The following is a 25,235-nucleotide window of genomic DNA, read 5'->3' as shown; positions in this document are numbered from 1 at the left end:
ACACACACACACACACACACACACACACACACACACACACACACACACACAGTCTTCCAAAGGTCTAAGATTTTTTCTTTCTCTTTTTTGCTTTTTAACTGTATCCCCAGTACCCATAACACTGTGTATCTGCATTTGGAAAGCCAGCTTGTGCCTATATGGATTTTGAAGATATCAGGCATTCTAGGATTGAGACTGAGAATTCTCTTTGTTACAACAGGCAAAAGTAAAAGCCAATAAATAAAAGAACACTACTTTTTAATTTTCAAAGATGCTATTCTTTAATTCGGAGCTACATTTAATAGCTCTGAAATCAGGATGTATCTTAGAATCAATAGTATATTACATGTGAATTGCCAGTTTTTAAAAAAAATTGTTGAGGGTAAATCAGATAACAGTGCATCTTATAACTGATGGCATCTTACATAAGATGAAATACGGTATTTTCATAGTGTGTAATATGTTTCTGGTTTGCAATTTATTAATTTATTTTACTTTTCTGTGTCTGCTGATGTAGTTGCCAGGTGATTTATTCAATTTGAGCATTCAGAGTTTGAAGGTGAACTCATTAGTCAAGTAAGTGCATATCCATCTCACTCTATGTATGGTACTAACAGCATCAAACAACTACAGCTTTCTTTTTAGGTTATCCAATGTGTTTGTAATAGCCATTTTTTTGGAAAATTGTATTTAACGTGTTTAGGCTATATTGCCACATTTAAAAATTGTCAACTACTTTGTCTACTTCAATACGGCAAAATTAAGTTGAAAGGTCACCTTTATGTCTTTGTGTGTCCTTTATATCTTATTGTCTTATTTTTACAGTTATTTAAGTTCCAAATTTACCTTGAGTCTAATGGAGTAAAGAAGGGTGACTAATTTAAAGAATCAGATGACAAAGGGGTTCTGAAAATCTCAAAACTAAAGAGAATTAATATGATGCTAATCACATGGCCACTTTAGGATGTTGTACATTTGATAAAAGTTTTCTAAGAGATGACATTATTTTAGACATAGATTTTAATAGTTCCTTTTTTGTAGTAAATATCACGTTTTATAAAAAATTTATTCATTTAAAATATAATTTAGTTTAATTTTCCAACATATAGATTCCAGGAAACAGCCACATCATTTTGTAGCAGATGTTAGTGCTGCACCAACTATACAAAAATGTATTTCAAAGCAACAAGAATTGGAGATGAAACAGTTTATGTCTGGCCTGTAAGCACAAGAAGATGTTAAAAATCAGTTTGAAACTAGAATGTTAGCACCATTGTTATCAGTCAGGGACATTGACTGTGGGAAATATAAATCAAGTTTTGAGATTTTACGTGGAAAAGCAATGTATTTAAAGCATATTTGGTACTTGTGTAATATACAGAAAGATTAGCTCATCAGGCTTAAGAACCAAGGGATGCAGCCAGTAGAACTGGCTGTTCTAGAACTCCCATCACTGGCTGTTCCTCTGAGAGGGCTCAATATTAATGAAGGGTTTTAGATTCTATCGTGGATTGTGTAAATAATTCCAGTTGGCTTTGTAACGGAATCATTTCTGAAAAATTCAAACTGTTGGACATGCAGTTGGCTGATCCTAGGTCATTTGTCTGTGATTCTATGATGTAAGAGGGTTATCTGGTGCCAGCATTGGGTAGCTTTTAAATTAACACCTTCCCTACTTATGTCAGCCAAGATTTGCAATTTTTGTCTACCCCAAGATCCCTGACTGACAACAGTGATGTTTGCTTCATAGCTCTAAAAATATATTTTTACCTATTTATTTACTTGGGAAACAGGCTTACACTTTGCGTATAAGTTTGGCAATATTCAAGAATGATACAATTTTTCCATGGAATCTATAGTAATAGTTGAGAACTTTGAAAAAAAAATATTTGCTGGATAACAATAGCAATAAGACAAAGTTCTACAATTATATTTTAATTTTCCATTTCCTAGCCTCTTGAAAAAGATTGTCAGATATTTCTTGGACTTTTTTTTGGTGGGGACGATAGGGTTTGGTAGAACGTTTAGAATTTTCTTTTTCTTTTTTCTTTTTTTTTAAAAAAAAAAACAACTCTATTTTAGGCCTAAGGTTACATATGCAGGTTTGTTATATAGGTAAACTCATGACTCTAGGGATATGGCATACAGATCATTATGTTACCCAAGTACTAAGTTTAGTATCCAATGGTTATTTTTACTGATTCTCTTCTTCCGCCACCATCCACCCTCTAATAGGCCCCAGCGTCTGTTGTTCCCTTTTTTGTGTCCATGTGTTTCCATGATTTATCTTCAATTTATAAGGGAGAAAATGTGGTATTTGGTTTTCTGTTCCTATATTAGTTCACTAAGGATAATGGCCTCCAGCGCCATCCTTATGTTTGCAAAGGACATGATCTCATTTGTTTTTATGGCTGCATAGTATTCAAGGGTGTATATGTACCACATTTTCTTTATCCAGTCTACTGCTGATGGGCATTTAGGTTGATTCCATGTGTTTACTATTGTGCATAGTGCTTCAGTGAACATATACATGCATTTGTCTTCATGGTAGAACAAATTATATTGCTTGGGGTATACACCCAGGAATGAGATTGGTGGGTTGAATGGTAGTTCTGTTTTTAGTCACACTGCTTTCCACCATAGTTGAACTAACTAATTTACACCCCCATTAGCAGTGTATAAGTGATCCTTTTTCTCTGCATCCTGGTATCTCATTGTGGTTTCAATTTGCATTTATCTAGTGATTAGTAATATTGATCTTTTATTCATATGCTTGTTGGCCGTATGCATGCCTTCTTTTGAAAAGTGTCTATGCGTGTCCTTTGCCTCCTTTTTAATGGGTTTGCCACAAAACAAATAAAATAGGTAGGAATACAGCTAACCAGGGAGGTAAAATATCTCTACAATGAGAATTACAAAATACGGCTCAAAGAAATCAGAGATAACACAATCAAATGGAAAAACATGTCATGTTCATGGATGGGAAGAATCAGTATCATTATACTTACCATACTGCACAAAGCAATTTATGGATTCAACGCTATTCCTGTCAAACTACCAATGACATTCTTCTCAGAACTAGCAAAAACTTCTCACAATTCTGGTTATTTAAAAAATTAGAAAAAATTATTTTAAAATTCACATGGAACCGAAAAAGAGACTAAACAGCCAAGACAGTCCTAAGCAAAACGAACAAAGTGGAATGCATCACATTACCCGACTTCAAACTATACTGCAGGGCTACCAAAACAGCATGGTACTGGTATGAAAATAGACACATTGACCAGTGGAACAGAAGAGAGAGCCTAGAAATAATGCTTCACACCTACAACCATCTGATCTTTGACATCGCTGATGAAAACAACAATGGGGGAAAGGACTCCCTATTCAATAAGTGGTGCTGAGATAACTGGCTAGTCATATGCAGAAGATGGAAACTGGACCTTTTCCTTACAACATATACAAAATTCAACTCAAGGTGGATTAAAGACATGAATGTAAACCCCAAAACTATGAAAACCCTGGAAGATAACCTAGTAAATACCATTCTGGACATAGGAACTGGCAAAGATTTTATACCGAGATGTCAAAAGCAATTGCAAGAAAAGCAAAAATTGTCAAATGGGATCTGATTAAACTGAAGAGCTGCACAGCAAAAGAAATTATTATGAGGGTAAACAGACAACCTACAAAATGGGAGTATTAGCAAACTATGCATCTGACAAAGGTCTAATATCCAGCATCTATAAGGAACTTAAACAAATTGATAGGCCGGGCTTGGTGGCTCACGCCTGTAATCCCAGCACTTTGGGAGGCCCAGGCGGGCAGATCACGAGGTCAAGAGATTGAGACCATCCTGGCCAACATGATGAAACCTCGTCTCTACTAAAAAATAAAAAAATTTGCTGGGTGTGGGGGCATGCACCTGTAGTCCCAGCTACTCGGGAGACTGAGACAGGAAAATTGCTTGAACCTAGGAGGTGGAGATTGCAGTGAGCCAAGATTGCACCACTGTACTCCAGCCTGGCACTTGGCGACAGAGCAAGACTCTGTCTCAAAAAGCAAAACAAACAAACAAACAAACCCAAAAAAACCCCACCAAATTGATAGAATTTTCTAAGACTTGGTTGCATATTGGGAAAAGAGAAGCAAGTAATTGAAAAACTAACAAGTAGGATGTAATTCCTAAAGAATGATGCCCTAAGTTGTCATGTGACCTTCCACCAAGTCGGAGATGATTGGGATGGGACTGAGAATGATTTGTGAAACAAACCGTATGCCTGTAAGAGTCAAGATTCTCTAACAAACTGATTATGCTTTTAATATGAAGAACTTGGGAGAAATTTAAGGGAGCTTTACAAATACAAATTATTAATATTTAGTATTTATCCTTATTTTCCTAAGCATCAAGCATCAACAAACATACATATATCTTGAATTTCGTAAAAATGATGCTTGATTTCTCCTTCTCACATTTACTGTGATTGGAAGAACAGCGTTTTTCTAAATGGAAAAGTTCAAGAGGCATATTTAATGAAAGGAACAATAGCTCAATTAAGTGCAATACAGAGAAATGACTACTTAATATAAATAAATGAAACCAGATTTCATTTGCATTTCGGACATCAGCACGAAGCATTACTTTCTGAATTGGTTTTATTGAAAACTGCCAGGAGCAATTTTTCAATAAAGTATATTACTTTGACAGCCTCTATTTCCTGTGGCACCTTCTCCAAATCTTAATAGTATGAGACACATATCCCCTGACCTACGATGACACTCCTTTTCAGGTATTTGAATATCAATATCTTTTTAAGTCAACCATATTTAGCAATCTGTAGTTACCTAAAAGGTACAGTATGGTTAAACTTTATAAACAATCTATACTCACTTGTCTGGGAAAAAATGAAAAACTATTTTGCTTTCATAGGTTTTAAGAACATTGAGTAAAATTACAAAAGTTAATAAATAATGTACTCAATAGGCTAAGTCTTAACCTTGAAAACAAATTGAGTGTTCTTTATTGAAAAAAAGTTTTTATGAGTAATAATATAAAATAGATGTACCCTCTTTTATTATTGAAGGTGGTCATCTTAGAATTTCTCCTGGTAGATGTGGTGTTCCTAGCATTTTGCACAAAAGACACCAGAACATCTTGGAAAATAAAGTAAAAGGTACAATTAAACTGAGAGACAAAGACTCATTAAAGAACTCATTTGAAGAAATGGCATCTCCACTCTATTACACAAAGATTGCTTCCAGATACTAAATAAGCTCTCTCTTTGTGAAAAAAGCAAATCAGTCATGTTGATTTTGTGAACATTTATCTTTAGTTCCTTAGTGCAATTAAAGAAACTTAGAAAGGCTGCCCTACTTAAGATGAAAGACATAAAAAATCTTTACTTTCTTCACTTTTCATAAATTAGAATGTATTTAAGTGAAATAGGACAAACAGAATCTCTTATCATTTTCAGTATTAGTTATCATTAGCTTTCTTTCTCAAAGAAAAAATTTGAGTGATATAAAATTTTAATGCTACATGTGCACTTTGGATAAGTTAAACCAGTCAGTCTTTATGTCAATACCACTTTAAAACTTATCTTTAATATCTTATCTACTTATCAAATCAATTCTATCTTAGAGACATGAAATAGAAAAATAATGATTGAGAAACTTACTTTGATGAGCTGAGCATGTAAATGAAAGAACTTTTATATTGACAAGTGACTGTTTTAATTATGGAGCTAGGTTTTTAAAGATGAACTTTTAGCAGTAATCATATTTGTTATGATTTTGTTCCTGTTTTATAATCCTTTATCATATGTTGTGAGAAATGCTTTACTAGTATTTGTCAAGGATTTTATCTTTCATATTAATGAGATATATTGGTCTGTAGTTTTCTAGGGATCTTTTTTTTTTTTTTTTTTTTTTTTCCAGTGTCAGGGTAAAGCAGTTCTCAGAATGGGTGAGGACTAATTCTATTTTTTGAAATAATTAATGAAGGGTTTGGGCTAACTCCTCTTTTTGTTCAACTCTCTTTTAAATCAGGTAGGAGAAAAAATTGTTGCAAACAAAATAGACACTTATAATATCGGTTATATTTACGTTTGTTCTTTATTTACCTTTACCAATGCTCTTTATTTCTTTATGTGGATTTAAGTTATTGTCTAGTATGCTTTCATTACATTTTGAAGGACTTTCTTTAAGGTTTTTTATAGGGAAATATGCTAGTAACAAATTTTCCCAGTATGTATAAATCTTGAAGTGTACATACTTTTGCTAAATATAGAATAATTGGTTGACCTTTGACTATCATAGTGCTTCCTTCTGTCGCAATGGTTTATGATAGGAAATTAATGTTAATCTTACTGAGGATCTTGGAATATTATGAGCCATTTTTCTTTTGCTGTTTTTAAGATTCTCTCATTGTCTTTGGCTTTCGACAGTTTGATTATAATGTTCCTCAATGTGGATTTCTTGAATTTATTCTCCCACTTTAATTTTTTTGGGCTTCTTGGATGTAGAGTTTCATGTGTTTCATATATTTGAGAATTTTTCTACAATTATTTCTTCAAATATTCTTTCTGCCTCTTTCTTTCTCTTCTGCTTCTGGGACTGTCATTATGCACACATTAGGTGAGCTTGATGGTGTCTCACAGGTCTGTAAGGCTCTGTTCACTTTTCTTCAGTCTTCTTCCTTTTTTCCTCAGACTGACTTCTTTGTAAGTTTGTTGATTCTTTTGCCTCTTAAAATATGCTGTTGAGCTCATTTAGTAACTTTTTCACTTCAAAATTTCTATTCTATTCATTTTAATGATTTATATCTTCTTAATGATGTTCTTTATTTGTTGAGACCTTATTTCCATGGGTTGTTTTAGTGTTTTATACATGATTTATTTTAGTTCTTTGAACATGTTTTAAATAACTGATTTAAAGTATTTGTTTAGTATGTTTAATGAGATTTCTTCAGGGACAGTTTCTATTGACTGATTTTTTTTTCCACTACCTCCATGTGGGCCATAATCTCTTGTTTCTTTGAGTGTCTAATAATTTATTTTTTGAAAACTGTACATCTTTATAATACAATTTTAAAAATATGGTCATCAGATTTTTCTTCCTTCCCTAGGGTTTGCCTTAGATGTTTGTTGTTACTATTACCACTCCTGTTCATGACTGTCTTGAACTAATTCTGTAATGTCTATATTCATTGTCATGTATTGCCTCTGAAGTCTCTGCTCAGTTAGCTTATTTGTGAGCTAGCGACAAGACAGATTTCCTTAACTCTCTAGAGACATTGTCTCCTAATCTTGGTAAAGGGCTTTCTGTGGCTATTACAGAATGCTATTAACATTCAGCTAGGCAGTTTATAATTTTGTCTTACCTGTCACTTCCTCCTTATGCAGAACTTTAAGGTCAGAGACAAGAAGTCAGGGTCTTCTCAGGTCTATTCTGAGTTTTTACACAGCCCTAGTATGTGTGTGGCCTTTTGGATTCTCAAGAATATCAAGAATATTTAAGAACTTTTCAAATCTTCCTATGAACATCTTGTTTTTGAGATCTTCCTTTTCACAGATTTTTTTTTTGTTTGTTACTTTTTTTTGCCCCAACTGTTTTCACTGTGTAAGGCAACGTTAAACAATTGCTGCTGTTTCCACAAATGCTCTTGGGGAATAGATTGTCCAGTTGGTAAGCTTGAAGTGAGGGCAAATAAAGACAAGAGTTGCGTGTAGGTTTTTATGTACCTGCCAGTCAGGTAAAATAATGAAAATTGTTTGAGAATAGGGATTTGAAAGAGCCTCAGCCCTGTCTGACCCCTAGTGGCTAATGGAATACTGGTTTTTCACAAAAATTGGTGGCTGTGGATGTTCCATGCTACTATAGAATGGGAAGAGGGGATGGGAATAGCATAATTGAAAATGACACAAGATTATTTGTTTTTTCCAAGGTGTAGTTTCTTTTGTTGAAAAATTGCTCCAAGCATGGGCACAAGATTTTGGTTAATTTCTAGAGTTTTGAAAAAGTTGATTTGGAGAAATTTTACAGGTCTTGTCATTGCATTTTTGGAGGAAAGAATCTTTGGGGGTCATTACTTCATTATTCCTGATTCTATCTTGACAAGTTTAAACTATTATTTTCATTCTAATATGCTGTCATTAGTGTATACTACAGAATATTTTATACTTCCCATGTTCTATGGTTTTTTGGTTACTAATTCTTGAAAGAGGGTGATTTTATTCTTGCCTGCTAACAATAGTATAGATATATTAAAAAGTAGATCATATTCCCTTTTTTTCCCTTGGTGCTATTAGCATTTTAAAGTAACATCTTAGCTGGCTGAGTGGAAGAATTAGTTTTAAATAATTATTTCAATCATTTTCCTTATTCAGTGGTGGTGACTCATAAATTGTGAAACAGGAATATTCAACAATAGATAGGAGGTACGGACATATACAAACTCAGGAAGGAGGTGCTGTTTTGCTGTTTTTCTTCATGCCTATTGAAACTGCTGTGAAAGAAAGAAGGTGCAGATGTGTCTGGTAGTATTCATAGATCTTCCATCCACCAACTAGAAGTTGTATCTTTCCTCTCTTAAAAATAAACAATCCTCTAGTGATAGAAGTTACCTCTACACATTAAGAGCAAACATGCCACGTAGTGAGAAATTAATCAGAGAGAAGCTCTAACCCTTACATTTCTTGACTTACATAGTCTTATGTAATTCCCTTCCCAACTCATTTAAAACTGCCTAAATTTTAACACAAAGACAAAAATGCCCACCTCTCCCCCTGCAGAAATATAAACTGGGAGGGTAAAAATCAACTTTAAACAGAAAAAAAAGCTTTGAAATTCCAATAACACTGAATTTATGCCAGGCTGAAATGATTAAGAGAAAACAAAAACCTATGATCCAATATTATATACTTATTTACCATTGACATAAAGTGTTCAAAGACATATTAGAAAATAAAACTCATTCATATATTAAGAAAATAATAAAAATAGACACTAGGAAGTTTTCCAGAAATGCAAAATTGGGCCAATAACAGAAAGTTATTTTATTCATTTGTGTCACTGTGACTAAAGAAAAAGTATGTATCTGAGCTAAGTAGGAGTAGTTTATTTTCATGACTACAAACCTCCAATGGATATTTGAAACTGCATATCAATTGAAGTGTGTTTCCTTGTAAGTTGAATCAGAGCTAGAATATATACCTGCTTCTACCTAACTTGAAGGTTTAAGGTTTGTTTTTGTTTTTGTTTTTTACTATATACCATGCTATAGTATAGAAACGTACATATTCAATCCATTGTTGTTGGTACTTGTAAGCATGAGTAGCTACTGTTTTTGTAGTGAGCGAGTCAGGACTTGACATGGAAACTTTTCTGCTACGTAGGAAGGTGCATTGTGCCCCAAGTTTTGCTATTTCTTGTAACAGATGCAAGTCCCTTTGGGAGGGGAGCATTCGATAGTTGCCACTCTTATATTTAAATATAGAATTCCAGACTTTCTCAGTTAAAAGAAACCTATTTAGCATCATCGCCCTTCAAATTAAATGAATACAGTTGCCATATTTATGCATTGTTTAAATTGATAGAGCACAAATTATGTTCCAGGTAGGAAGCAGTGAAAAAGTAAAGCACAGTGCTCTGATGGTGCTTACATTCTAGTGAGGAAGACAGACAACAGATAAATAGCAATATAATAAAATTTCTTGTAGGGATTAGTATATGACCTCAAGTAATACTAAGTAAGGAGTAGAGAGTCATGGAGTACGAGGGTCTATTAAAAGTGGTGGTTAGTAGAAGCCTTTTGAATGAAGATGTATTTAAGCAGAGAAGAGTCATGAGCCCAGCAGGTAGAGGACTATCTGCAAGCATGGGACTCTACAATGAGAGAACAGCAGAGCAAAGGTCCTACAATGGAAATCTACTTGGAATACCTGGATCACCAAGTCTTGACAAGTGGAGAAGAAAGGCATTAGGAAGTGAAGATTAAAAGATAGGAATAGTCAGGGCTGAGGCTCCCAAACATTATTTTTTAAAAATCTCAGGACTCTTTACATTTTAGAAAAATTAGTGAGGATCCCAAACAACTCTCAGTCATGTGGATTATATCTATCAGTAAAACACTCAGAAACATAGCCTTAGCCCTTGAAAAAATAATCTGAAATTTAGCCAGAGCACTTTATTTATTAATTCAATTACAATTTATAAAAAATCAATTAAATGTTACTGTAACATATTTTCAGTGAAAATAACTGTATTTCCAAAACAAAAAATAGTGAGAATATTGACATTGCTTTGCATATGTGAAAAATCTCTTTAATATAAAGCTCAATAGAAGTTAGCTGAATTTTCATATCTGTTTCTGTATGCAATCTGTTGAAATATGTTGTTTTGGTTGAAATATATGAAGAAAATTTGCCTTCAGAAAAATATGAAACTAAAGGAAAAATATTTCTATAGACTTTTAAATTGACTCCAGATATTTTTATTTGATACTACTTCACAACTCTGCACATGGTAGTTTCTTGAAGATTTGTTGTAATGTGAAATAGGAAAGCACATCAATAATACTGTTGTATTTTGTTACATTAAAATCCATCAGTTCATCTTGCACTTTCAATGGCTCTTTTCACCCCTGGATGATTTTGTAACATCATACCTTAAACATTTGGAAAGTATTGGTCCACGGAGCTATGCATCTTCTAAATGTTGACACATTTTGTTATATAATATATAGTTTTTAAGCCACATCTTTTAAATCACTATCCATCTCATCAGAAGGGTCTTTTAATTATTGGGGAGCTGTCAAATTCAGAAGACTGATAAGAGTGACAAGCTTACTTTGTTTTCAAGAACATGTCTGCCAGATTTGCAGTTTGATAGCCACAGTTTGTACTGGTTAGTAATTTTTTGCAAGTAAAAATATTTTTCTTCCCATTCTGTTGGTTGCCAGTTCACTCTAATGATTGTTTCTTTTGCTGTGCAGAAAGTTTCACAATCTACCCATCCGAAAAAGGCTAATATCCAGAATCTACAAAGAACTAAAGCAGATTGACAAGAAAAAAACAAACCCACTCAAAAGTGGGCAAAGGATATGAACAGACACTTTTCAAAAGAAGACATTTATGAGGCCAATAAACATGTGAAAAAATGCTCATCATCACTGGTCATTAGAGAAATGCAAATTAAAACAACAATGAGTTACCATCTCACACCTGTTAGAATGGCGATCATTAAAAAAACTGGAGATAATAGATGCTGGAGAGGATGTGGAGAAATAGGAACACTTTTACACTGTTGGTGGAAGTATAAATTAGTTCAACCGTTGTGTAAGATAGTGTGGTGATTTCTCAAGGATCTAGAAATGGAAATTCCATTTGACCCAGCAATCCCATTACTGGGTATATACCCATAGGATTATAAATCATTACTGTAAAGACACATGCACTCATATGTTCATTGTGGCACTGTTTACAGTAGCAAAGACCTGGAACCAACCCAAATGCTCATCAATGATAGACCAGACAAGGAAAATGTGGCACATAGACAACGTGGAATACTATGCAGCCATAAAAAATGATGAATTCGTGTCCTTTGTAGGGACATGGATGAATCTGGAAACCATCATTCTCAGCAAATTGACACAAGAACAGAAAATCAAACACCGCATGTTCTCACTTATAGGCGGGTGTTGAACAATGAGAACACATGGGCACAGGGAATGGAACATGACACACTGGGGTATGTTGGGGGTGGGGGGCTAGGGGAGGGACAGCGGGGAGTGGAGAGGTTGGGGAGGGATAACACTGGGAGAAATGCCTGATGTAGGTGATGGGGGGATGGAGACAGCAAACCACCATGACATGTGTGTACCCATGCAAGAATCCTGCAAGATCTGCACATGTACCCCAGAACTTAAAGTATAATTCAAAAAATATTTTTCTATGAAAAAGTGGCAGTTTCAATTTGCAATTTGGTATCATCTAAGTGTTTTTCTGGAGACAGTCATCGTAGTTGAATATCGCATGCAGCAGAAATGCTTTATATCTGCTTCCCATTTTATCACACTGAAAATTTAAAAGATGTGTGCTTAAGTGTTGAGACTTAATAAGACACTAATATTTTACTGTTATATATCACCATCGATATTCTTGAGTGAAATTGACTTTTTTCTTTTTTTCTGTGTGTGGACATGAAGAATAGGCAACTACTAAAACAGCTTAATGCCCTGCCTCAACCTTGATTTTGCTGAAGCTCCAACAGCTTTACCTGCTGTAATTTTGCATCATCAGTGCAAATAAAAACATACTGAAAAAGGCAATTCATTTTTTTGATATCATTATAAAAACAGTCTTGACATCAGAGATCCCGTGAAGGAGTCTGAGAGAAGGGAAGATGTGTAAGGATTACCTAAATGAAAAAATAACAGTAGGGGAGTTAACTTTCTTCAATATTTTTGACAGAGTGTTTATGGATGTAAATCTGTTCAGATTATACTAGTCATTTTTGTGTCTTCTCATTTTATTCCAACTGTTATAATTACAATGCAATCAGATTAAATGAGCATGATAGAAATACAGTCATTGAAATGGCTGTAAATGAAATATAAATAGTTACATCAGAAGAAAGCCAAATAAATCCACCCAAACAATCAGTAGTATTGCTAACCCTGGAACACCAGAGAGAAGATATTGAAATTAGGTTATTGATCCAGTAGTAAGGAAGCTGTGCCTGTTTGTAAAGTTAAATGATCCCTTCTGGATAAATAATGAAGTGGGAGTTGGGCTCCCTTCTGGTCAAAGTCATTCATAAGGGATCAAAAAGGGTAAAATTAAATCCAATGGCAAAGGGACGAGTCAGAACAAGAAGCTCTCAGTGAAAACCACTAAGCACAAACTAGAAAGAAGGCAGCATTGAACAGATGGTGTTACATTAACGAGGCTGCTTTTCTTGGTAAATTAATAACTTGGAACTTTGAGTGGACTCAGGCCTTATGCCACCCTGGTAAGGTCACAACTCTGTCTTTATTCTGCTGACAAATCCCTAATGGCTTCAATGTCTTGACCAGGAACACACCTGTTGTTAAGGATTTGTTATTTCGCAAAGCTGTGATAAATTCACATTTAGTTATAAGGTCATTAGAGATCATCTTTTCCAACCCCAGCATTTTATAGATGAAGAAAATGAGGTCCTTATAGGTATAGTTTACATGGTTTAAAGTATTACAAATCAGCACTAGAACTCGGATATTCTTATTGTTTCGTATAGCCGTGTTAGTTGAATATCATCTGAGATTCATCAAACAGAGAGTATATCTAGCCTATTTAAACATGTTTTTTAAAGGTTAAAAATTCTACAATGTGTAATTTTCACTACATCTGAATCACCCTAATAATGGACTTAACTATGTTCAAAGCTGCTGGGCTGTGAGAACGTAAGGTCACTCAGGAGAGGGGACAAGTAGGATCCCTTTTTATGTATTATATGGTAGGAACATAAATAAGATTTTGTTCTATATTATAATTTCTGAAGCTGAAATAATATTTATTTTTGCTTTTATGCACATTTATTTTTTAAAATTTAACCCATAAAAAACAAGTGTGCATCCATTTCTAGAGCTTGAATTCAGGAGCAATTCTAATAAGATTTGAAGACTGATTTTACCACATGTCATATATGTGACCTTGGGTAAGACAGTTAATCAATTTGTACCTCAGTTACCATACCTGTAAAGTGGAAGTAATAATAGAATGTAAAGATCAAATGAATTAATATATGTAAAGGGCTTAGTACAGTGTCTGGTACAGATTCATCACTACATAACTGACAGTCATTATTGCAATTACAACCATTATTTTTATTATGAAAATTTATAGATGTTTTTGAGAGAAAAATAGTATACTTTGAGATGCTGCTTAAAGTTGATAATATTTAATGCATCCTAGGATGACACAAATACTTCAAGTTAGTATCCCATGTTTTTTATGCTAGAGTGTGCTATAACAATTTTGTTGTGAATCTCTTTCAAAAATCAAAACATGATATGTAACTCCCCTACCCAGGAAAAACATAAGAATACAGGCCACACATAACTTGGATTAAGATTCATTTTATTCCTATTGGTGTAGAATGTTGATATTCATGCAAGAAGTTTGCTCAGTATTCTGCTTAAGAATTAATCTTTCTGAAACTAAGTAGGTATGAGCTCTGTAAGCTGATATTCCTGTGCATAAATATAAAGCTGCAGTTAATGTACAAGTGTTGACAAGACGAGACTTTTCAGTTATTTATATTTAATAAATATACAACTTATATTTAAGCGATATTTTGAACCATATCTACAAAAATACCAACCATTAATCTACAGCAAAAATTCACAATTAATAACTTGTTACTTCCTTTTATATATACATATGCACTAAATGAGGAGGGAGGAAGGGAAGGAGGGAGGGAAGGAGGGAGGGGTTAAAGGGCTAAGCTAACTAACTGTGTTTGTTCTTGTCCCAGTTTAAGGGACTTTTTTAAAGGAGTATCCTGAGTACAAACCACCTTATTTTCATGGTTGTAGAATGTCAATAAAAAGACTGGGGATGGAAGGCATGTTTCGAGTCCCAGTTTGTTGGTCCAGTTAGAAACACATGACATTGTAGGGATAGATTGTAAAGCTAATACTCCCCAGTGTTTTCTGTAAGACCATTCTTTGAAGAGGAAACTTGAAAGCTATATCAAAGAGCTTTGGAAAACAAAGGAAGAATATTTGAAATCCACCTTCTTTCTATATAAAGCCACAATACTTCAGAGCCAAATATCTATGGAAATCAGAAATGGGCCTGTAGGTTCTAAATAAATTATTTTAGCCTGCACAATTGAAATACTGTGTTCTTTTGTGGAAGCATTTAGTCAGAATGGTCCTTTCAGTTAGAATGTAAGTTTAGCTGAATATAAAAGTTGGATAGGTAATAAGAATGCAACATTTTGAAACTAATTTGAATTACATCTTCCTGTATTGAGTCACTAGCTGAAACTTCATAATCCAAGGATTTGGGAAAAAGCAGCCAAGTTGAATTCTTTAAAAATATGTGTCTATGCAGTTGTTCCTGAAAGAATAATAATGTTTCTTTCAGTATTTTTCTCTCACCCTACAAAGATTGTACAGAACTAACCTAGCATATTTAGCCGCTGAATACCTTACCTCATTACCCATGAGTTAAATTGGAACTTGGAAAGATTTCAGATGATTTATATGCTAATTAGAATCCTCTTGAAAAACAAATAGAAAGCGTGGGTTATGGTGGTGTAATGAAATCTTCAAAACAAAGATCCAGAACTTTCTCATGGTGTGCACTAAATAAGAGAGCTAGTGAACTGGGGGATGGAATGTTTTTGTCAATAAAATTGATGTCGTTTCATACTACTTGTATAAGCCTCATCTCTTTTTACAAATAAGAATCTGCAGTTAATTTGAGCTTGTCAATGCAACAGTATCTGTTGTAGTTCATTGATTTCTCTGATGATAGTAAAGGATGTTTATGTTTTTCATGGGCAGACATTTTATATTTTGAAGTTACAGAAAAACTTCCAAAAACCCACACTTGTTTAGTTTTAGTTTAGAAAGGAAAAAGTATGTCCAGTTTTTTAAATAGTCTTATTTCCATAAAATTAGCAAATACTTTAAAACTCAAAAATTTAAATATGAAACTATTATTTAAAATTATTTGCAAGGGTATAATTGGTTGAAAACATTTCTCCAGCCTTACAAAGTTTCTATAACCTTGAAATCATTACAAATTTAATACAACTTTGGAATCTAATGATTTTCTACTGGATGTATTGCTGTGAGGGTTAGAAAATGCATTCATTCTAAATACTGTCTTGTCTATCTCACTGCGAAGCTGCAATATTGTTTGTTTGTCAAACAGCTTGAAAAGCTAGACAATCCTGTTAGGATCGATATGGAAATGATGGGTAGAGAGATTATTTTTACCTGCTGCTTTGTTATTTGGTAAAGTCACAATGGCAATGGTTTTCTTATCCTTTCATTCCTAATGAATTGGTGTAATAAAAACTGCAACCTACTTTAAAAAAATCACTGTCTAATCACAGCAGTGGTAGCAGATTCATTTCGGAAACATAACATCCAGTCACTTCTGTGAAAGACATTTATAAAATTTTTTTAGAAATAATGAACTCATATTAGACAAATGAGTTTTATATACTCTTCATTTAAAATTTTTTTCAGTGCCTCCTGCTTCCTATATCTGTGCATGATTTTGATGTACTATTCAGTTATTTTATTTCTCACTATTTCTACTTTTTTGTACTTTTTTGCTTTTCCTCACATAAAGAAAGGATGTTAAGTTTAGAATTTTAATGGTTTCATATAGAACAATGAATATGATAACCTCTTAGTTATTTGGTTTATGGCTTAGTAGGATGAAGTACAAAGTTTCATGAATGTGATACAGAGGAGGTAATACTGCTTTCCTTTCCAATTATTTATTGACATCATCTCAATGCCTCGTAAAGGTATTTGTTAGCCAATTAAGAGTAATCATAGGGTTGGATTTGTGCAAAACAAATATTTAGGAAGTCTTTGGTTAAGGTCAAGGAGAAGGAGGGAGAAAGTAAAGGTATTTTTTTTACTTTCAGTGTTACAATTGTATTATATCAGAAAAATCCCACCAGAGCATAGGAAAGAGGTTTGGGTGCTAGATGGAACAGTAGACTGACTGCTGTGTCATTTAGAGCAGTAACACAGATACAAGGCTCAATAATGCAGGACAAAGAGAATTCGAATACGTATATTTGTTATGCTAATATTAAATTTCTTATGTTACATTAATCTTTCTCTAGGCCTGAGGTGTATCTTTTTCCACGGTGAAATCATTCCAAAATGATGTTAACATGATTAATAGCTTCTCCAGACCTGGCTAACTCCCTAGGCTTGCACCAAGGTAGGCGTGGAGGTTGGGCTGGGTTATGAAAATATATTCGCCCTCCACCCCCACGTCACAGAGCAATACTTCCTTATTTCTGGGAGGAAAAAACAGTAATATCTTAGCAACAGAAAAAATATGAAACATGAGATTTTATAAAAACACATTCAAAAACAAATAAAAATCAAGTGACACTTCATTTTGTTTGAGGACAGTATGAATAATGCCTTTATTTTCTCTAATGAGAGAATTTGTTTTCTAAAACCATAGAAATTTAAGTACCTCCTGATTCATCTCCTAGCAAGGGCTAACTATATTACTGTGGATTATTATTATTATTTTTTCTCACTGCTTCTGAAGACACTGATTACTATAGATTATGCCTCTCCAATTGTATTACTTCTTTCCGTGGCTCTGGTTGTGATTTGTAGGATAAGAGAAAGGACATTTAGGAACTGAAAATTAAGGTCCACGTACTCTTAAAGCAACATTCCAAAGAACGCCCCCTCATGTCACCTACAAAGGGCAGGAATATCCTGTTCACACTTCCTAAGCAGAAAGCTTGCATTTAATTTTAAATTGCAGTAGTTCCCCTTACATGGTTTTGCTTTCCGCAGTTTCAGTTATCCATGGTTCATCATGGTCCAAAAATATTAAGTGAAACATTTTAGAAATAAACGATTCATAAGTTTTAAATTATGTGCTGAAGGAAGTAGCTTCATGAAATCTCACTTGGGTCTTGCATTGTCCCTCTCCAACATGCTTTGTTCAGTGCGTCCACACTGTCCATGCTACCCATCCATTAGCTACTAAAAATCATCTCAGTTATCAGATGGACTGTTGTAGTGTCCTAGTGCTTGCAAGTGGCCCTTATTTTATTTAACAATAGCACCAAAGAGCAAGAGTACTGTGTCTAATTTATAAAATAAACTGTATTACTGGTATACATGTATAGAAAAAAAACACTGTATATAGGATTCAGTACTATCTGCAGTTCCAGGCATCTGTTGGGGATCTTAGAACATATCCCCTGCAGTTAAGCAGGGCTCCTATACTCCTTCACCTTTCCTGTTAATTTGTAGTAAATAGAATAGCAATATTGAACTGTATCCAAAGGCCAGTGAGCCCTCTCTGACATGTCTGGAAGGTATTGCTGGATCAGGTTGAAGACCAAAGGAAGTCACCCAAAGAGAAAGGCAGCATCTAAGTGTCTTTCCTATCTTCCCAAATCACCTTTTTGTTAAAGTTGGGGAACAGTTTATTTGGCTGAAGAAATTCCTGAAAATCTGGTGTCACTGGGCTTGTGTGGAATGTGGCTTCTTCCTTTTTCTGTGTTTCTCGAGGATTGATTATGCTCAGCGGCGCGGGGCTCAACTTTCAGATGAAGTCCCCATGAGGTAAGCAAACGAGGCCAGGCCAACTCACTTCACTGTGCTCTTTGTTCAGCTTGCTTTCCTCTCATGACATATGTTAGTTCAGGTTCCACAGATACTGTGGTCTCAGCATTGGTGCTGCAAGCAACAGAAAGCATTTTTATTAGGATCCGTGCTGTATTTTCCATCTGCTTCATCATGGATCCCTGTGATAATGATGAGGGGTCTCCCTGAAATTCTCTCCATTCTTTGTTTTTCTACTTCATTGCATAGAACCATTGATGTAAGTAGGAATGTACCTTGAAAATGACCATAACTGTATATTAGTATAGAAGTGGTATTATAATTGGAGATAATTCCTATACCAGGGGATCAGTTTGCATTGTTTTACATACTTGGCTGTGGGTGACTTTTCTGCTGATATAAGTGAATTTATGCTAAAATGAATGAAATATAGGTTTTTGAAACTCAGTCCCTTAATCACACAGAATCACTTTTAGCCTTAGAGCTATTTAGTAAATAATGAAATTAAGTAGGTAATAGTGTAATTAATTCTAATATAGTTATTTGTTTACTTGCAAGTGCCAATATACAACTGACTATAATAAATTGTGGTACCTCTGGGATCTCAATAAATATTAAAGTAGACATTTCCAAGAATGTGAAATATGTGTGTTAATATGCATATCTACTTACAACTTGTATTAAATTGATATAAAGATAAATGCTATAATTATATAGTTGTTGATTTTTAAGTGGTTTTAATATTGTAAATTTGTAGTGAAAAAGGCTAGGAATCCCAAGCTGTGAATATATCCCAAGTCCATTCAATTTGTGCAAGTATATAATGATTTCAAGAAATAATTTCAAAAATAAATCATCATTCTTAACAGTTAAATGTTCAAAAGGTTGACTGCAATTTGACCAAACATTCTCTGTCTGTTAGCAATCTAAACAGACTGAGTTGTTTTATAATTATTTGTTTGTATGTCTAGTGGTGTTTATTTTTTCTTTTCCATAGTTACTAAATACTAGATTTAAATTAAATTTATTTAGCTCAGACTGAATAAATATTACAAATTAATTAATGGTCTTATGTGAAAGAACTTTGTCTTAATTCCCTACCTTGAGTGATTTTCTAATTTCTCATTCTTCTTTAATTTTAAACACACTTGGCATTAATTTTATTAGTACAGTATTCTAAGTACATTAATCTTTTCTGCCCTAATTAGATTGTCAAAAAAAGCATTAGTATTAGTTCATTTATAATATCCATTTAACATTTACATATCACAAAAACAAAATCAAGAAATTGTGGGTACATGAGAAAGGGTACAGGATGGTAGAAGTTAGTTATATAAGACAACTAAGAAAAAAAAAAGTTAGAATTGAAAACAAAATTTATCTTGGAGCTTTTTGGCTTCCAGTGCAAAAAAGGACACATGACTTGCATTTGACTTGCTCTTATTAGGTAATAAAATGGAATATACTAGTTGGAAAGGAAGGAAAATGTTACTTTGATACAGATTTCTGAGAGGGATTTATTGCACGAGTTTGCTATTTCTTCTGTAAAACTGTAATCCTTTACTCTGCTGTTGTTTGCAAATATTAAAGGGCATTTATAAAAAGAGCTTTCTGAGATTAATTAAGGAAACTTGGGAATTATCCCTGATTCCTTCCTGTGCTTCCATGCTTCATGTCACTTAACAGGTCTGTTGGGGGGAAATAGAGGAGGGACAGTGAGGGGTGGGGAGTTGGGGAGAGATAGCATGGGGAGAAATGCCAGATATAGGTGTTCAGGAGGAAGGCAGCAAATCACACTGCCACGTGTGTACCTATGCAACAATCTTGCATGTTCTTCACATGTACCCCAAAACCTAAAATGCAATAAAATAAAAAAAATTAAAAAAAAATAGTATTCCAAAAATTTCCCAGATCACCATTTTACATTATCGTCTTTCACATATCACATCTGTTACACCATCTTTCATATTTCACAGTGTTGCATCACCTTTCAAATTGTCATTAGCTGCATCACATACAACAGGCTCCTAAGTGTTTTCTCTCTTTCTACGTTTTGCTCCTCTCCAATTTATTCTTCACATTGCAACCAGAGTGAGTTATCTTAAAATTCAAATTTGAAAATTGCTTCCCTTATACCTCATTCATTACTCATTGCACTTAACCCAAATTTAAACTTACCAAGCTAACATACAAAAATTTCAAAAAATAAATTGTCAATTAATGATTCTATATATATTTATAAGGTACAATGTAAAGTTCTGATATATGTGTGCCTTGTGAAATAATCATATCAAGGTAATCAACATATCTGTCACCTCACATTTTTTTTTTTTGAGACGGAGTTTCACTCTTGCTACCCAGGCTGGAGTGCAGTGGCATGATCTCGGCTCACTGCAACCTCCAACTCCTGGGTTCAGGCAATTCTCCTGCCTGAGCCTCCCGAGTAGCTGGGATTACAAGCACACGCCACCACGCCCAGCTAATTTTTTTTTTTTTTTTGTATTTTTAGTAGAGACGGGGTTTCACCATGTTGACCAGGATGGTCTCGATCTCTTGACCTCGTGATCCACCCGCCTCGGCCTCCCAAAGTGCTGGGATTACAGGCATGAGCCACCGCGCCCGGCCACATTTTTTTTTTTTTTGTAGTGAGAACACTTAAAATCATTGTTTTAGAAATTGTGAAATATATGATACATTATTAGCAACTATGGTCACTGTATTGTGTAATTGATTTCAAAAAATTATTCCTCATGTCCAACTGAAATTTTATACCTTTTGACCAGCATCTTCCCATTTCCCATTCTTACTACCCCTCCACCCCTAGATACTAGTAACCACGATTATACTCTTTACTACGTACTGTAGGTTTTACTTTCTTACATTTTACATGTAAATGAGATCGTGTAGTTTGTCTGTCTGTACTGAGCTAATTTCACTTAGCATAATGTCCTTCAAGTTCATCCATGTTGCTGCAAATGACAAAAATTTCCTTTTTTAGGGCTGAATAGTATTCCATTGTATATATGTACCACATTTTCTTTATCCATTCTATGGAAAACTATTCTATGAACACGGGTTCATTTTATATTTTGCAACTGTGAACAATGTTGCAATGAACATAGCAGTACAGATATCTCTTTAGCACTGATTTAAATTTCTTTACTTATATTTCAAGAATTGAGATTGCTGGATCTCCATTCCATTTGGATCACTCATTCCACTTCTGGATATTTGAGGAACTTCTGCTTCTTATAAGTGTTTTTCGTAATGTCTGTAGTAACCTACATTCCCATCAACAGTGTACAAGTGTTTGTTTCTTTCCATATCCCTGCCAGTAATCTTTCATCTTTTTGGTAACAGGCATTCTATCAGGCATGAGGTGATATTTTATTTTGGATTTAATTTAGACTTCCCTAATGATTACTGATGTTGAACATTTTTTCATAAACTTATTTACAAAGTACCCTCAATCTTTTGTCTCTAATTTTTTTTTTTTAAGTAGATATGGGGTTTCTCCAAGTTTGTCAGATTGGTCTCGAACTCCTGACCTCAGGTTATCCACCTGCCTCGGCCTCCCAAAGTGTAGGGATTACAGGCGTGAACCACTGTTCCTGGCCTTGTCTTTAAATTTGATGGCTTCATTTCTCCCAATTTTGAGTATAGAATGCAGTCTAATTTACTAAACTTCTAGGAAGTTCTTCATGACTCCTCATTGCTCTAATATTTCTTGCATCTGGATATTTGCCATTGTATTTCCTCTGCCTGTGATACCCGTACAGCCTCTTAAAGTATCCTTTATCAAGATATTTTATCCTTTAATATTAATAATAACTTAATATTTATCAAATATATTAGTCTAGGTATCAATTTGTGGCGAAACCTACCTTCATGTTAAAAGGTAGGTTAGGAGGTCCCAACCCTGTGCTCTTCTAGTGCAAAGTACTTATCTCCACAACTACATTAACTGTACTTAATTGCATCTAACACATTGATGCCAGTCTTCTCCTAGTATCTAGTGGAATGAGGAAGGTCTTGTACTCTGAGCCAGATTGCCCAGATTAATATACAGACATAACTCTTAAGAGTTGTAAGTGCCGTATGATCTTGAGCAAGTTACTTGCTCTTTCTGAGACTCATTGTCACTATCTGTGGAATGGAGATAATAATAGTGTTCACTTCTTAGGGGGCTTAGAAAGTTTATATATGTTAGTGTATATATATTGCTTATTATAGTGTTTAGCACATAGAAAGTGCTTTATAGATATTGGATGTTTTATTACAATCCCAGTACCTGGTACAGAGTACATAGTATACATGCAATAAATGATTGTGGAATGAGCAATTCTTCCCATTGTGAAGTAACTTGATTCAGAATTAATATAGTTTTAAATCTTGGAGAGGCTAAGTGAGTGTCACTTAGACTATCCCTCTAAATAAGCAATCTCATTCCATGTTTTTAAAGGGCTATAAGGCAGAAAATGAAAAATGTATGAAAAACTATCAAATAAAAATATATTTAAAGTAAACTGTTTTCAGTAAAATTAATAACATACATTAAAATAATTTTGGTAGATTTTTTTTGTTAATAAATTGACAATTATACACTAAGATGTATTCATTTGAACAATATAAATTAAGATAAAGTAGGATCGATTTAACAATGAACAAAAATGTTTTACTGCTTTATATTCCTTTTTTTCCATTGCACTAAAAATGGCAAGTAGGCATATTAAAGCTGAGGAATTTATACTTTGTGTTTTAGAAAATTTTAGAAATGCAGCGGGACAAATATCTGTGAAGTGAATACTTGCAATCATCATTTTAACTTAAAAACACTTTAATCAAATTTGGCAAGTTTTCAGTCATTATTTCTTAAAATAGTATTTCTGCCTCTTTCAATTTCCCTTCTTTTCTGGGGCTCCCATTATGCATATGTTGATATACCTGATGGTATCTCACAGATCTCTGAGATTGTGTTCATTTTCCTTCCGTCTTTTCTCTTTCCCTTCTTCAGACTGGGCAGTTTTAGTGACCTACCTTCAACTTCACAAATTATATCTTCTGCCAGTGCAAATCTGATGTGTCTCCCTGTAATGATTTTTTCCTTTCAGTAATTTTAATTTTCAACTCCAGAATTTCTACATAGCTATTTTTCAAGTAGAATTTGTGTCTCCTTAATGATATTCTCTATTTGCTAAGACATACTTCATACTTTATTTAGGCAGGGATTCTTTCAGTTCTTTCAACATATTTGCAATAACGGATTTAAAGTTGTTTGTTTAATAAATACAATATCTAGGCTTCCATAGGGACAGTTTTTATTGACTACATTTTTTCCCTTCGTGTCTTATAACCTTGTTGCAAATTGGCCATTCCGTAATGTAATAATTGCGGAAATCAGGTTTTCTGCGTCCCCAGGGATATTGTTGTCATTTAATGTTTTTCTTTCTGTTTGTTTAGCAGCTTTGCTGTATGAATTCTACAAAGTCTCTATTTCCTGTCATGAACAGCACTGAAGTCATGGCTTGGTTAGTTTACTGGTCAGCTAAAGGTAGGACAGAGATTTTCTTAAACTGATTTTTCCTTGAAACAGTGTATCCTACTCTTTTCAGAGGAGCTCAGTATGTATTAGGGCATGCCTTTAATATTTGAGCAGTTTAACATTGTGTCTTAGCCTTCACTTTTTGCTTAGAGATTAGGGCCTTTTGGGGTTTTCCTGGGTACATGCACAGCTTTGGACATACATGGGGCTTTCTAGATCCCCAGTAATACATTGGAGCTTTTCTATGCCCACTACAAACATCTCATTCTCATCTTCCTTTATGCTAAACCCCTTGTTTGCCTCAGTTACCATGTTAAACAATTAGTTTCAACAAATGTTTTGGAGATAAGACTTTTCCTATTGAATACTGAACTAGAGAAAATAAGGGAAAGCCTTGTAAATGGAGATTTCCCAAGGAGCTTCCAGACAGATTACATATCTGAGGACAAGCATTCGGAGGAGATTCAAACCCAGTTAGCCATGTCTAGTAGCTGCCAGTCTCTTTGCTTTCACTACCATGACTGTGAAGCTGCTGGTATTCAGGGTTTTTGCGGAACTGGGGAAAATGAGGTAAGAATAGGGCAGGTTAAAGTGGTATAAGCCTTGCTGTTTTTTACTGATATTCGGCCATTTTACTTGAAGAAATTCCCTGCAGAGTGATGGAAGTTTTGGGTTAACTTCTGGAATTTCAAAAAAATATATATATATTTAGACAGTTTTTGCAAGTGTTCTCATTAGCTTTACAGAGAAGCAGATTTTTAAGGTCCTAACTACCATTCTGAGAGTCACTGCACTCTAAGAGTGTTTCACAACTTTATATTTTTCACATTTTCACTGGGACCTGGCACAACTGCTCAACCTATCAATTCGTAGAGGTGGGAATTTGCTCCCTTACTGGAGGTCATCTTCCACACTCCTGGATGGTTCTTTCTTGGAACTCCATCCTCAAATACCTCAACCACTATCAGTGTTCGGAAGTGCTTAGGGCCTGTGTAGATGTTGAGTTCCTGTTTTTTTTCCCCACTAAGATGTCAGAATGAAGCCGTTGGATCATATTTGCTCTTAGATAGCCTTGTTGAACTTCATCTGAAGTTATCTGGTGCTGAGATCATAAAGCTTTTGAAAATTTGAGTCAATGAGCTGTGCTCTCTAACAAAATCGTTTAAAAAAACTATTTGTATGAGTTTAAGGATTTAAAGGATATTATATATTGCATAGCAGTAAATACATTGTATAAGTCTGGGTGATGGGTTCCATTTTCCACTGTTTTATTTTGTAACCTTGAAAGCTCCAGTAACTAGGGTGTTATTACAGTAGCTCAATGAGAATGAATGAACAGCAGATCTTTTAACT

The sequence above is a fragment of the Sapajus apella genome, unplaced genomic scaffold (assembly GCF_009761245.1).
Source record: "Sapajus apella isolate SASKATOON/1434 unplaced genomic scaffold, GSC_monkey_1.0 scaffold21, whole genome shotgun sequence".
In the NCBI taxonomy this organism is placed as follows: Eukaryota; Metazoa; Chordata; class Mammalia; order Primates; family Cebidae; genus Sapajus; species Sapajus apella.
This window is presented reverse-complemented; position numbering follows the sequence as displayed.